The sequence below is a fragment of the Manis javanica genome, chromosome 4 (assembly GCF_040802235.1).
Source record: "Manis javanica isolate MJ-LG chromosome 4, MJ_LKY, whole genome shotgun sequence".
Taxonomy (NCBI): Eukaryota; Metazoa; Chordata; class Mammalia; order Pholidota; family Manidae; genus Manis; species Manis javanica.
In genome coordinates this window covers 124,681,921-124,696,444 of record NC_133159.1, presented here as the reverse complement: position 1 = coordinate 124,696,444, position 14,524 = coordinate 124,681,921, and positions in this window count along the sequence as shown.

The window sequence follows — 14,524 nt, the reverse complement described above, 5'->3', positions numbered from 1 at the left end:
TATTCCTGACAAGTCGAGCTGTGCCGTGACCCTCTTTGTTGACATAGGGCTTATCCTCTGTCTCTCGGGCTAGTGCCTGTTAGGGCACACCCACTGGCTGGCTGTGCTCCTGGACGCACTTGCAGTCCTTCCAGCAGTGTGTGAGTGCGCTTGTGTCCCTGCATCCTGGTGGTGCTACGTATTGCTGTCTTCACTGACTCTGTAGCTTTTGGGCCAAAACAAAATTCTCATTTTATTTCTTATATTTATCACATAGTTGGTTATTTTTCATATACTCATTAGCTGAACAACTGAATTTTTGGATCTTTACTCTAGGTGTTGCTGTAGGAAGAAGGATGTTTGAGGATTATAATGATGTGGCACTTAAACCCAGTCAGAGATGGCCAAAGGGCAGAGTAATAGGAGTGGATTAGCTTCCTTTTTTGTTATTTTTATTTTTTATTTTGGTATCATTAATATACAATTACATGAGCAATACTGTGGTTTCTAGATCCCCCCCCCCTTTTCAAGTTCCCACCACATATCCCATTTACAGTCACAGTCCATCAGTGTAGGAACTTGCTGTAGAGTCACTACTTGTCTTCTCTGTGCTATACTGCCTTCCCTGTGCCCCCTCCACATGATGTGTGCTAATTGTAATGCCTGCTTTCCCCCCTTATCCCTCCCCTCCCCAGTTCCTTTCCCTTTGGTAACTGTTAGTCCATTCTTGGGTTCTGTGAGTCTGCTGCTGTTTTGTTCCTTCAGTTTTTGCTTTGTTCTTATACTCTACATATGAGTGAAATCATTTGGTACTTGTCTTTGTCTGCTTGGCTTATTTCACTGAGCATAATACCCTCTAGCTCCATCCATGTTGTTGCAAATGGTAGGATCTGTTTTCTTCTATGGCTGAATAATATTCCATTGTGTATATGTATCACATCTTCTTTATCCATTCATCTACTGATGGACACTTACGTTGCTTCCATATCTTGGCTATTGTAAGTAGTGCTGTGATAAACATAGGGGTGCATATGTCTTTTTCAAACTGAGCTCCTGCATTCTTAGGGTAAATTCCTAGGAGTGGAATTCCCGGGTCAAATGGTATGTCTATTTTGAGCATTTTGAGGAACCTCCATAGTGCTTTCCACAATGGCTGAACTAATTTACATTCCCACTAGCAGTGTAGGGTGGTTTCCCTTTCTCCACATCCTTGCCAACATTTGTGGTTGGTTGTCATTTGAATAATGGCCATCCTAACTGGTGTGAGATGATATCTCATTGTGGTTTTAATTTGCATTTTTCTGATGTTTAATGATATGGAACATCTTTTCATGTGGCTGTTGGCCATCTGAATTTCTTCTGTGGAGAAGTGTCTGTTCAGCTCCTCTGCCCATTTTTTAATTGAGTTATTTGCCTTTTGTTTCTTGAGGTGTGTGAGCTCTTTATATATTTTGGATGTCAACACTTTATCGGATATGTCATTTATGAATATAATCTACCATACTGTAGGATGCCGTTTTTTTCTACTGATGGTGTCCTATGCTGTATGGAAGCCTTTCAGCTTGACATAGTCCCACTTGTTCATTTTTGTTTTTGTTTCCCTTGGCCAGGGAGATATGTTCATGAAGAAGTTGCTCATGTTTATGTGCAAGAGATTTTTGCCCATGTTTTTTCTAAGAGTTTTATGGTTTCATGACTTACATTCAGGTCTTTGATCTGTTTTGAATTGACTTTGTGTATGGGGTTAGACAATGATCCAGTTTCATTCTCTTACATATAACTGTCCAGTTTTGCCAACACCAGCTGTTGAAGGGCTGTCATTTCCCCATTGTGTATCCATGGCTCCTTTATCATATATTAATTGACCATATATGTTTGGGTTAATATCTGGACTCTATTCTGTTCCACTGGTCTGTGGGTCTGTTCTTGTGCCAGTACCAAATTGTCTTCCTTACTGTGGCTTTGTAGTAGAGCTTGAAGTCACTGAGTGTAATTCCCCCTGCTTTATTCTTCCTTGTCAGGATTGCTTTGGCTATTCGGGGTCTTTTGTGGTTCCATATGAATTTTAGAACTATTTGCTCTAGTTCGTTGAAGAATGCTGATGGTATTTTGATAGGGATTGCACTGAATCTGTAGATTGCTTTATGCAGGATGGCCATTTTGACAATATTATTCTTCCTACTGAAGAGCATGGGATGAATTTCCATTTCTTAGTGTCCTCTTTAATTTCTCTTAAGAGTGTCTTGTTTTCAGGGTATAGGTCTTTCATCCACTTGATTAGGTTTATTCCTAGGTATTTTGTACCTTTTGATGCAATTGTGAATGGAATTGTTTTCCTGATTTCTCTTTTTTGTACTTCATCATTAGTGTATAGGAATGCAACAGATTTCTGTGTATTAATTTTGTATCCTGTAACTTTGTTGAATGCAGATGTTAGTTCTAGTAGTTTTAGAGTGGATTCTTTAGGGTTTTTTACATACAATATAATGTCATCTGCAAACAGTGACAGTTTGACTTGTTCCTTACCAATCTGGATGCCTTTTTTGTTTAGGTTTCTCTTTTTTGTGGTGTCTTTGCCTGGTTTTGGTATTAGAGTGTTGCTGGCTTCATAGAATGAGTTTGGGAGCATTCCCTCTTCTAATTTTTGGAAAACTTTAAGGAGAATGGGTATTATGTATTCTTCAAATATCTGATAAAATTCAGCAGTGAATCCATCAGGTATGGGGGTTTTGTTCTTGGGTAGTTTGTTGATTGGTGATTCAGTTTCATTGTTGGTATTTCTTTGTGTTGTCTGATTGCTGTGGCTAAGACCTCCAGTATGACATTGAATAAAAGCAGGGGGAGTGGGCATCCTTGTCTTGTTCCAAATCTTAGAGGAAAAGCTTTCAGCCTCTCACTGTTAAGTAAAGTATGATGTTGGCTGTGGGTTTGTTATATATGGCCTTTATTATGTTGAGGTACTTGGCCTCTACATCCATTTTGTTGAGAGTTTTTATCATGAATGGATGTTGAATTTTGTTGAATGCTTTTTCAGCATCTATAGAGATGCTCATGTGGTTTTTGTCCTTTTTGTTGATGTGGTGGATGACGTTGATGGATTTTCTAATGTTGTACCATCCTTGAATCTCTGGGATGAATCCCACTTGATCATGCTGTATGATCCTCTTAACGTATTTTTGAATTCGGTTTGCTAATACTTTGTTGAGTATTTGTGTACCTATGTTCATCAGGAATAGTGGTCTGTAGGTTTCTCTTTTTTGTGGTGTCTTTGCCTGGTTTTGGTATTAGAGTGTTGCTGGTTTCATAGAATAACTTTGGGAGTATTCCCTCCTCTTCTACTTTTTGGAAAACTTTAAGGAAAATGGGTATTATGTATTCTCCAAATATCTGATAAAATTCAGCAGTGAATCTGTCAGGTCTGGGGGTTTTTATTCTTGGGTGGTTTTTTGATTGGTGATTCAGTTTCATTGCTGGTAATTGGTCTGTTTAGATTTTCTGTTTCTTTCTTGGTCAATCTTGGACGGTTGTATTTTTCTAGAAAGTTGTCCATTTCTTCTAGGTTTTCCAGCTTGTTAGCATATAGATTTTCCTAGTATTCTCTAATAATTCTTTGTATTTCTGTGGTGTCCATTCTGATTTTGCCTTTCTCATTTCTGATTCTGTTTATATGTGTAGATTCTCTTTTACTCTTAACATGTCTGGCTAGGGGTTTATCTATTTTGTTTATTTTCTCAAAGAACCAGTTTTGGTTTCATTGATTTTTTCTATTGTTTTATTCTTCTCAATTTTATTTATTTCTTCTCTGATCTTTATTATGTCCCTCCTTCTGCTGACTTTGGGCTTCATTTGTTCTTCTTTTTCCAGTTTCAGTAATTGTGAATTTTGACTATTCATTTAGGATTGTTCTTCCTTCTTTAAATAAGGTCCTGGATTGCTTTATACTTCCCTCTTAGAACGGCCTTTGCTGCATCCCACAGAAGTTGGGGCATTGTGCTGTTGTTTTCATTTGTCTCCAGATATTGCTTGAGCTCTGTTTTAGTTTGGTCATTGATCCATTGATTATTTAGGAGCATGTTGCTAAGCCTCCATGTGTTTGTGAGATTTTTTGTTTTTTTGTACAATTTATTTCTAGTTTTATACCTTTGTGATCTGAGAAGTTGGTTGGTAGAATTTCAGTCTTTTTGAATTTACTGTAGCTCTGTTTGTTGCCTAGTATGCGGACTATTCTGGAAAATGTCCATGTGCACTTGAGAAGAATGTGCATCCTGCTGCTATTGGGTGTAGATTTCTGTAGTCTGTTAGGTCCATCTGTTCTAGTGTGTTGTTCAGTGCCTCTGTGTCCTTACTTATTTTCTGTCTGGTAGATCTGTCCTTTGTACTGAGTGGTGTGTTCAAGTCTCCTAAAATGAATACATTGCATTCTATTTCCTCCTTTAATTGTGTTAGTATTTGTTTCACATATGTTGGTGCTCCTGTGTTGGATACATAGATATTTATAGTGGTTATATCCTTTTGTTGGACTTACCCCTTTATCATTATGTAATGCCCTGCTTTATTATCTCTTGTTACTTTCTTTGTTTTGAAGTCTATTTTATCTGATAGAAGTACTGAAGCACCTGCTTTATTCTCCCTAATGTTTGCATGAAATATCTTTTCCCATCCTTTCACTATTAGTCTGTGTGTCTTTGGGTTTGAGGTGAATCTCCTGTAAGCAGCATATAAATGGGTCTTGCTTTTTTATCCATTCTATTACTTTGTCTTTTGATTGGTGCATTCAGCCCATTTACATTAAGGGTGATTAACGATAAATATGTACTTATTGCCATTCCAGGCTTTGGATTCATGGTTTCCAAAGGCTCAAAGGTAGCTTCTTTACTATCTAACCATCTAACTTTAACTCACTTATTTTGCTATTATAAACACAGTTTGATGATTCTTTATTTCTCTTTCTTCTTATTCTTCCTCCTCCACTCTTTATATGTTAGGTGTTTTATTCTTTACTCTTTTGTGTTTCCCTTGACTGCTTTTGTGGATATCTCATTTCACATTTTTGCCTTTAGTTAGTATTTTGTTGGTCTGCTTTCTTTACTGTGGTGACATCTATTTAGTCTTAGGAGTACTTCCATCTGGAGCAGTCCCTTTAAAACACCCTGTAGAGGTGGTTTGTGGGAGGTAAATTCCCTCAGCTTTTGCTTATTTGGAAATTGTTTAATCCCTTCTTCAAATTTAAATGATAACCTTGCTGGATACAGTATTCTTGGATCAAGGCCCTTCTGTTTCATTGCATTAAATATATCATGCCATTTTCTTCTGGCCTGTAAGGTTTCTGTTGAGAAGTCTGATGATAGCTTGATGGGTTTTCCTTTACATGTGATCTTTTTCCTCTCTCTGGCTGCTTTTAATACCCTATTCTTGTCTTTGATCTTTGCCATTTTAATTATTAAATGTATTGGTGGTGTCCTCCTTGTGTCCCTTGTGTTGGGAGATCTGTGGGCTTCCATAGTCTGAGAGACTATTTCCTTTCCCAGCTTGGGGAAGTTTTCAGCTTTTATTTCTAAAAGACACTTTCTATCCCTTTTTCACTCTTCTTCTTCTTCTGGTACCCCTATTATGGATTGGTCACACAGTTCTCTTAATATTCTTTCATTCCTGGAGATCCTTTTATCTCTCTCTGACTCAGCTTCTCTGTATTCTTGTTCTCTGATTTCTATTCCATTAACAGTCTCTTGCACTTCATGCAGTCTGCTCTTAAGTCCTTACATTGCTTGTTTCATTTCTGTTATTTCCTGTTGGACATCATCCCTTAGCTCTTGCATATTTCTCTGCAGCTCCATCAGCATGGTTATGACTTTTATTTTGAATTCTTTTTCAGGAAGATTGGTTGTATCTGCCTCACCAGGCCCTCTCTCTGGCATTTGAGTGATTTTGGACTGGACCAGGCTCTTCTGCCTTTTCATGGTGATAGAAGTGATTGCTGGTGAGTGGTGCGTGTGTCAGCTTCGAGAAGAAAGTCCCTTCCTGCTTGCTGGTTACCTTGCCCTTCTCCACTGCCTATGCCAGTTACCCGCACACAGGGAGCAGTCTCTGGGTTAATTCTTTGAGCTGCTGTGGGTGGGGTGGCCCTCTTGATGGCCTAGGGCACTGCTGGGGGTCTCAGGCATGCAGCATGTGTTCTCCTGTGAGAACAGTGCCCCTTTGTGCCTTCTGAACTTTGTGCCAGCTTTCTCTCTCTGTTCCAGGCAGCTGCATGCTGGCAGCAGCCTCTGAGTCTGGCCCAGTTAACTGCACACTGAGCAAAGGCTCTGTGTGGTTGCTGTGGGCAGGAGTGCTCCCTGGCTTAATTCAGATATTTATGGTGGTCAGCTAGTTTGCTTGCAGTGCCGGCAGCAGGTAACGAATGGCAGGCTGCTTATTGCCATGAGGGGCTTTGGAGCTACATTACCACCCAGGGGGTTAGGGCGCCTGAAGTTCCTTAAAATTCCAGCCTGATGGGCTGAGTGTGCCAGGACAATTTTATCCACCTGTTAAACCCTTGTCCCTTTAAGACTTTTAAAGGGCCCATTTTTCTTTCATCCCCAGGAGCCAGCTGTGGGGACCTGTTCACAGTCTCTGTCTCAGATTTTACTCTTCCATTTCTCTAATATCCAGTACACCATGCAATGTGTGTCTGTGCTCAGGTGCAGATTACTAGGGCTGGTTATTTAGCAGTCCTCTGCTTCCACTCCGTCCCTGCTCTGACTCTTTTCCTCCCACTGGTGGGCTGGGGTGGTGGGAGTGCTTGGGTCCTACCAGGTCACAGCTTTGTATCTTACCCTTTTAATGAGATGCTGAGGTCTCGCACATGTAGATGTAGCCTGGCTATTGTACTGTATCTTCTGGTCTCTCTTTTAGGAATAGTTGTATTTGCGGTATTTTCAAAATATATATGGTTTTGGGAGGAGATTTCTGCTACCCTACTCACACCACCATCTTGTCTCTGATTTATATTTTGGAGCTCATGTTATGTGCCAAGCACTGTTCTAAGCACTTTGCTTAAGTTAGCAAATTTTTTCTTCATTGTGGCAGGTACTAGTACTACACATGTTATAAACAGGGGCCCTAAGGCACAGGGTTTAAGTAATTTGCCCAATGTAAGAGAAAAAAATAGCAAGGGGAGAAGTCAGAAATCCAACACTGGGTGAAGGGGAGAAGTGACACAGGGAAGGGAAGAAGCCCTTGAAGTCTGCATTAATAAGCAATTTAGCATGGGCCCCAGGGGACCCACTGGAAAGCTGCTTAGAACACACACCCAGGACTCAGCAGGGTGGTGAGCAGGGTCTTTGTTGGGTGAGGGTCACAGCTGAAGCATTAGAAACTACTTGGCACTTCTGGGCTCTGCATTCAGGCAATGTCCTGAGGCACAGATGCAACAAGCCACCTTCACAAGGTAGAGTTTGCAAGTGACTCAAGGTGACCCAGGGGATGAGGGATGGCAATATCTACTACCATGAATTAGGTCCAATTCATGGGTGTTCAACAAATACTCATATTTTCTACAGGTATCTCTTTTTTTTTACCCAGACATTCCTGGAAGTCGGTACAATTGATTTCATTAGTGTATGTCATAATGTGATCTGTTTCTATAGCACCATGGAATTTTCATATTAAAAAAAACTCACAGATTAGAAAACTGTCAGGTCACTACCCAATTATTGCTTCATAAAAATGATAGTCTCCAGGCAGAAAAAGACAAATGCCATATGATTTCTTTTATTTGTGGAACATAAAAACAAAGCAAAACAGAAGGAACAAAACAGCATTAGAATAGTACTTGAGGTCTTAGCCATGGCAATCAGACAAAACAAAAAATAAAAGGCATTCAGATTGGTAAGGAAGAAGCTAATGTGTCACTGTTTGCAGATGGCATGATATTGTACATAAAAAACCCTAAAGAATCCACTCCAAGACTACTAGATTTAGTATCTGAATTCAGCAAATTTACAGGATAGAAAATTAATACACAAATCTGTTGCATTCCTATACATTAACAATGAACCAACAGAAAGAGAAATCAGGAAAACAGTTCCATTCACAATTACATCAAAAAGAGTAAAATACCTAAGAATAAACCTAACAAAGTGAAACACCTATACTCTGAAAACTACAAGACACTCATGAAAGAATTAAAGAAGATACCAATAAATGGAAGTACATCCCATGCTCATGGATTGGAAGTATTAATATTGTCAAAATGGCCATCCTGCCTAAAGCAATGTACAGATTCAGTGCAATTCCTATCAAAATACCAACAGCATTCTTCAATGAACTAGAGAAAATAGTTCTAAAATTCATATGGAGCCACAAAAGACCCCAAATAGCCAAAGCAATCCTAAAAAGGAAGAATAAAGTGTGTGTGTGGGAGGGGGGTGCAGATTACACTCCTAACTTCAAGCTCTACTACAAAACCACAGTAATCAAGACAATTTGCTACTGGCACAAACAGTACCATAGACCAATGGAACAGACTAGAGAGCCCAGATATAAACCCAAGCATATATGGTCAATTAATATACAATAAAGGAGCCATGGATATACAATGGGGAAATGACAGCCTCTTCAACAACTGATGTTGGCAAAACTGGACAGCTACGTGTAATAGAATGAAACTGGATTATTGTCAAACCCCATACACAAAAGTAAACTTGAAATAGATCAAAGACATGAATGTAAGTCATGAAACCATAAAACTCTTAGAAGACAGCATAAGCAAAAATATCCTGAATATAAACATGAGCAACTCTTTCCTGAACGATCTCCTCGAGCAAGGGAAAGCAAAAATGAATACATGGGACAAACTAAAAAGCTTCTGTACAGCAAAGGACACCATTAGCAGGACAAAAAGGCATCCTACAGTATGGGAGAATATATTTGTAAACAACATATACAATAAGGGGTTAACATCCAAAATATATAAAGAACTCACATGTCTCAACAACCAAAAAGCAAATAACCCTATTAAAAAATGGGTATAGGATATGAACAGACACTTCCCCAAAGAAGAAATTCAGATGGCCAACAGCCACATGAAAAGATGCTCCATATCACTAATTATCAGGGAAATGCAAATTAAAACCACAATGAGATTATCACCTCACATAAATTAGGATGGCCAACATAGAAAAGACTATGAACAACAAATGCTGGCGAGGATGTGGAGAAACGGGAACCCTCCTGCACCGCTGGTGGGAATGTAAACTAGTTCAACCACTGTGGAAGGCAATATGGAGGTTCCTCAAAAAACAAAAAATAGAAATACCATTTGACCCAGGAATTTCACTCCTAGGAATTTACCCAAAGAAAACACCCTCGCAGATTCAAAAAGACATATGCACCCCTATGTTTATCATAGCACTATTAACAATAGCCAAGATATGGAAACAACCTAAGTGTCCATCAGTAAATGAATAGATAAAGAAGAAGTGGTACATATACACAATGGAATACTATTCAGCCATAAGAAAGAAACAAATCCTACCATTTTGGAACAACATGGATGGAGCTGGAGAGTATTATGCTCAGTGAAATAAGCCGGGCAAAGAAAGACAAGTCCAAATTATTTCCCTCATTTGTGGAGTATAACAATGAAGCAAAAGTGAAGGAACAAAACAGCAGCAGACTCACAAACTCCAAGAAGGGACTAGCGATTACCAAAGGGGAGATGTGGGGGAGGGCAGGTGTGGAGGGACGGAGAGGAGGATTGAGGGGTATTATTAGTGCACATGGTGTTGGGGGGATCATGGGAACGACAGTTTAGCACAGAAAAGACAAGTAGTGACTCTGAGGCATCTTACTACACTGATGGACAGTGACTGCAATGGGGTATGGGTGGGGGGGACTTAATAATATGGGTGAATGTAGTAACCACATTGTTTTTCATGTGAAACCTTCATAAGAATATATATCAATAATACCTTAATAAAAAATACATAGAATAAAAAATAAAATACAAAAACACAGCATTAAATTCATAGACACTGAGAAGTGACTAGTGGTTACCAAAGGTGAGGGGAGCAGGGTAGAGGGTGGGGAGGACGGAGAGAGGGACTGTTAAACCATTATGATGTACATTTGATTTTAAAAAAGTCAGTCTCTAGGAATGTTCATAGTTGCACTATTCATAACAGCCAAAAGGTGGAAACAACCCAAATGTCCATCAGTGGATGAATGAATAAACAAACACTAGTATATCCATATAAAGGAATATTGTTAGGCTATAAAAAGGAATGAAGTATTGATACATGCTACAACATGTATGAGCCTTAAAACATTATGGTAAGTAAAAGAAGCCAATAACAAAAGACCATAAAATGTATGATTACATTTATATGAAATGTCCAGAATAGTTACATCCATAGAGACAGAAAGCAAACTCTGAGTTGCTAGGCTGTGGGGAGAGAACAATGGAGAATAATTGCTTGATGGATATGGAGTCTCATTTGGGGATGATGAAAATGCTTTGGAATGAGAAAGAGGTGATAGTTGCACAACACTGTGAATATACTAAATGCCAATGAATTTTGCTTTAATGGTTAATTTTATGTTATGTGAATTTCATCTCAATTAAAAATAATATCTCACAGATAATATGTTATCCAGAAAGGGAAAGGAGCCAAAGGCAGGTCTGAGGTGAGCCACACATGAAACAGGAGAATGACCTTCTCTGTCCAGACAGTTCTATCAGAAGGGATCCCCTAGTGTCAAAGAATTACAAATTAAGACAGCGCCATGAAGTGGTATTTCTTGTCTCCGAAATTGGGATGCATCTTTACAAATAATACTCAACCTTGGCATGACTATAGTGAAAAAAGCATTTGCATGGCCTTCTGGTGAGATACAAATTACTCTAGACATTCTGGAGGTAGGTTTGCATTTTGGGTTTTAAGAATGTTAAATGCTCATGCCTTTTTAAATGAAATATTTCCTGTCCAGTTTTTATGTGCAGATGCATCACTCAAGACTGCATTTTTAGCTGGACCTTAAAAAAGAATGTGAATATGTCCTAAACTCATGATCAGTGGTGTAATATATATTTCTTATTTTATTTTATTATTTTTTAATAGAAGTTCATACCCTTCCCTGGCCAGAAACAGGTCCAAGCACTTAGTCTGTAACTGAGGCGGTATTTCCAATCAGCGAGGAAATCTTTGACTGAAAGAGAAAAGCTAAATAATGGTATTTGGGAAGTTGGCTATTTGTAAAAAATGAGCTTAGATACCTTATAACAAAGTAAGTTCCAGACGGATTTAAAAGCTAATGAAGAAGACGGGCGAGGAGGAGGAAGAGGAGAAGTGAGGAAGGGGGAGAAAAGAAAGAGACCTAGGACACAATTACAGACATTTTTGGTTCTCAGATGGGAACAGTCCTATAAGCAGAAAGCAAAGGGAGAAAGAATAAAGGAAAACATCGAAAGGTGAGACCACATAGAAATGTAAAGCATATGTGTCAACAACCACCTAAAGCAAAATCAAGAGGTAAATTCTAAGCTTTAAAAATATTTGCAGCACATAGGACAGACTTGACATTCTTAAGAGCTTCTAAAAATCAGTAAGAGGAAAAAGGAAATAGGAAAATGGACAGACGATATGAATAGGCAGCTCACAAAAGGGGAAGGCCAGATGTTCGCATTTATTTTTAAAATGCAGCAGACACGTGGTCTTGCTGCTGCTTACGGTTTAAGCGGACTCCACACTTTTGGAAAGCAATCTTGGGACAGCACAAGAGCTACAGAGAGTAACTTTGGACCCACTGGTCCATCTTTGGGATTATAAAACCTTTGCTCCTCCTTAAATGTCTAACCAGAGGGAAATTGTTCATTAAACTGAAAGCTCCTTTGATTCAATGACTTTTTCCTACATGCAAAGTCAAGCCTAGGCAGTGGCTCATAGTAGGCCATACATAAATTAAAGCCTACAGGGCTGAGGAATGCACTGTAGTGGTTAAAGGTGCTGCTCCAAGAGCCAGCCTGCCTCATTCAAGTCCTAGATCTGCCACTGACTAGCTATACAGCCTGAAAAGTTGTCTCTCTTCTCCGTGTCTCCATTTCCTCTTCTGTAAAATGAGGGTGATGATTAGAGCAGGACCAGTCTCATGGTATTAAGAATTAAAGAACATAGAATATGTGAAGATGAAATGAGGATAAATATTAGCTATTATTACTATTACGGAATAAACTACAACATTCTGAAATACCTTGTGGTGATTATAAATGATAACTCATATGAGGGAGCACTATGGACAAAATATTAATGACATCATTGTGCCCTCTTCATTCTGCCTGCCTCTTCCCTTGCCCTCTCTGGTACATTTTTTCTCAGCTGTCACACAACTGAAGGGCAAAACTAACCCTGTGCCTGCTGGGCCTTGCCTTCCCTGCTTCAGCTCCCTAAAATGCCGACAAGTGGCTCCACAGTTCTTTACCTCTCCTGCCCCCTCACCCAACTTGGCAGATGCCTACCCACCCTCCAAACTTAGCATTGCATCTAATGCCTCCCTTCCTTGACAAGGCTGAACTTCTCAGTTTTTCTGAATCATACCAATTGGAATGAGAGAGAACAGGCTACTGGTCCTGCCTGCCCTCGAGGTCTGGGGCTCCAGCCATGTATACAAATACTGCCAATGCTTTTCTGATCCCTTGATATCTCCCTTCCCTCCTTCGGCCATTGCAAGGCAGCTGCCCCTTCTCTTGAGGCCTTGCTCTGCCCCAGGGCAGGCACCACTGCTCTCAGGAATGAGTCTGGTGAGGTGTGAGCTGCAGAAGAGGGCTATACCATGTGCTTTGGAAGAGGCAGCCAGGAAGGGAGACCATGGAAGGACAGTGGTACCACCCCACGTGGAGTTGCCCAGTGTCCTCTCTGGTGCCCTCCCTCATTGTCCCTTCCGATCGAAGACCCCATTTGCTGGGGGGGTATTCCTGGGGCAGTGGCTCCAACAATATGAGTGAAAGAAAACAGCATCCCAGTTTTTCAGTCGGGACTCTGCTACTAATTTCACCTTGCCTTGATCAAGTTGATTGACTTCAGTGAAATTAGGGGGTTTGAACCAGACCAGAGATTTTCAACTAGAAACATACTTCTGTGTGGCCTGGGTTGTGGTTGAGACTCCCCTCTCCAGGGAAGAGGCCTGGCAAGTATGTTTCAGAAATTCACAAATAACTCTCATGGTCAACACTGGCCTTAAATTATGCATTCTCCGGTGAGTGCCATGGAGCTCACTCGCTGTGAACTTGGGGTGGGGTGGTTCTAGAACCCTAGTGCAACCTCAAGAACATGCAGCTGGTACTGGTTCCAGCAGAAACCCCCCACCCACCCTGGGCTGTATTCCCGCCCCAAGTCCCGCCAAGCTCTCTGCCTTTCCCTCTGGTGGAAGGAGGCTCCAGCGGGAGCCCAGGGCTTGCATCTTGGGGGCAGGAAGCCAACTTTGGTTTCCATCCAGTTCTCTCTTCTCCCCTCATCCCTCCCTGATCATCTGACTGCTCACATGAGGCCCAGAGTTGGGTGTGGCTGTTTCTAAGGCCTTTGGCATTTATTTCAGGGAGAAAAAAAAACAACAGCTCAACTCACAAAAAAAACTTCTCTCATTTGCTTCAAATTTGTATGAGGTAAGGGGATAATCATGCACACCAAGGCCCCTGTTGCTGTGGAGATGTGCTCTTTTAGGAATACTAGTAACAGCTCCCTACCTCAAGCTAGACACTATGCTAAGAGGCTTGATCTCATTTAATCTTGATGGTTAACCCTGGGCCTTAGGTACTATGATGATGTCTAAATTCACAGGTGAGGAAGACAAGGTTCAGAGACTTGCTGAAGCTTAGCAAGTAGAGCAAAAATTATAAACCAAGTATTTCTTGACTCTGAAGCTAATGGTCTTATAGATGCATAACCATACTCTGCCTTGGCCTCATCTGAGATTGTGTCCAAGGCCTCTCAGTATTTATTTAGTGCCTAGAAAACAGGCCAAAGTGACCCACTTTCCACAGAAAAGTTCTAGATCTCTCTCTCTTTCTCTCTTTCTGACAATCTCTCTCCCCTTGCAAAATGAGATACCAGGGATGGGATCTCTCTGGGAAAATAAATAGTACGCAGTTTTTGAGCATTTATCTTTAAAAACAGTAGTCATGAAGATGTCACTTTAAAAATGTATGTGGAGATTTATATTTATTGAGCATGTATTTAATTTAAGATCCTCTTTTGCTCTGCTAGGAAACTCAAAGTTGAACTTTGTGCTCAGTTGCACATTGGTTATTTCACTATTGCAGGGCCTGGAGTCAGAAAACCGGGGTTTGAATCCTGGCTCTACCATGTACTATCAGGCAGCTCTTTGGCAAGGTACCCTCTGTGCTTCAGTTTCCTCAGTCTTGAAGTAGGGATAACAGTATCTGCTTCATAGGGTAGTTGTGAAGACTAAATTATACAGGTGAAGCACTTAAACAGTAAATGTTTACAGATGTTAGCTATGCTTTAATTTTAACAGATTTTTATTTTCTGGATTTCATTGTCAAGCCATTTTT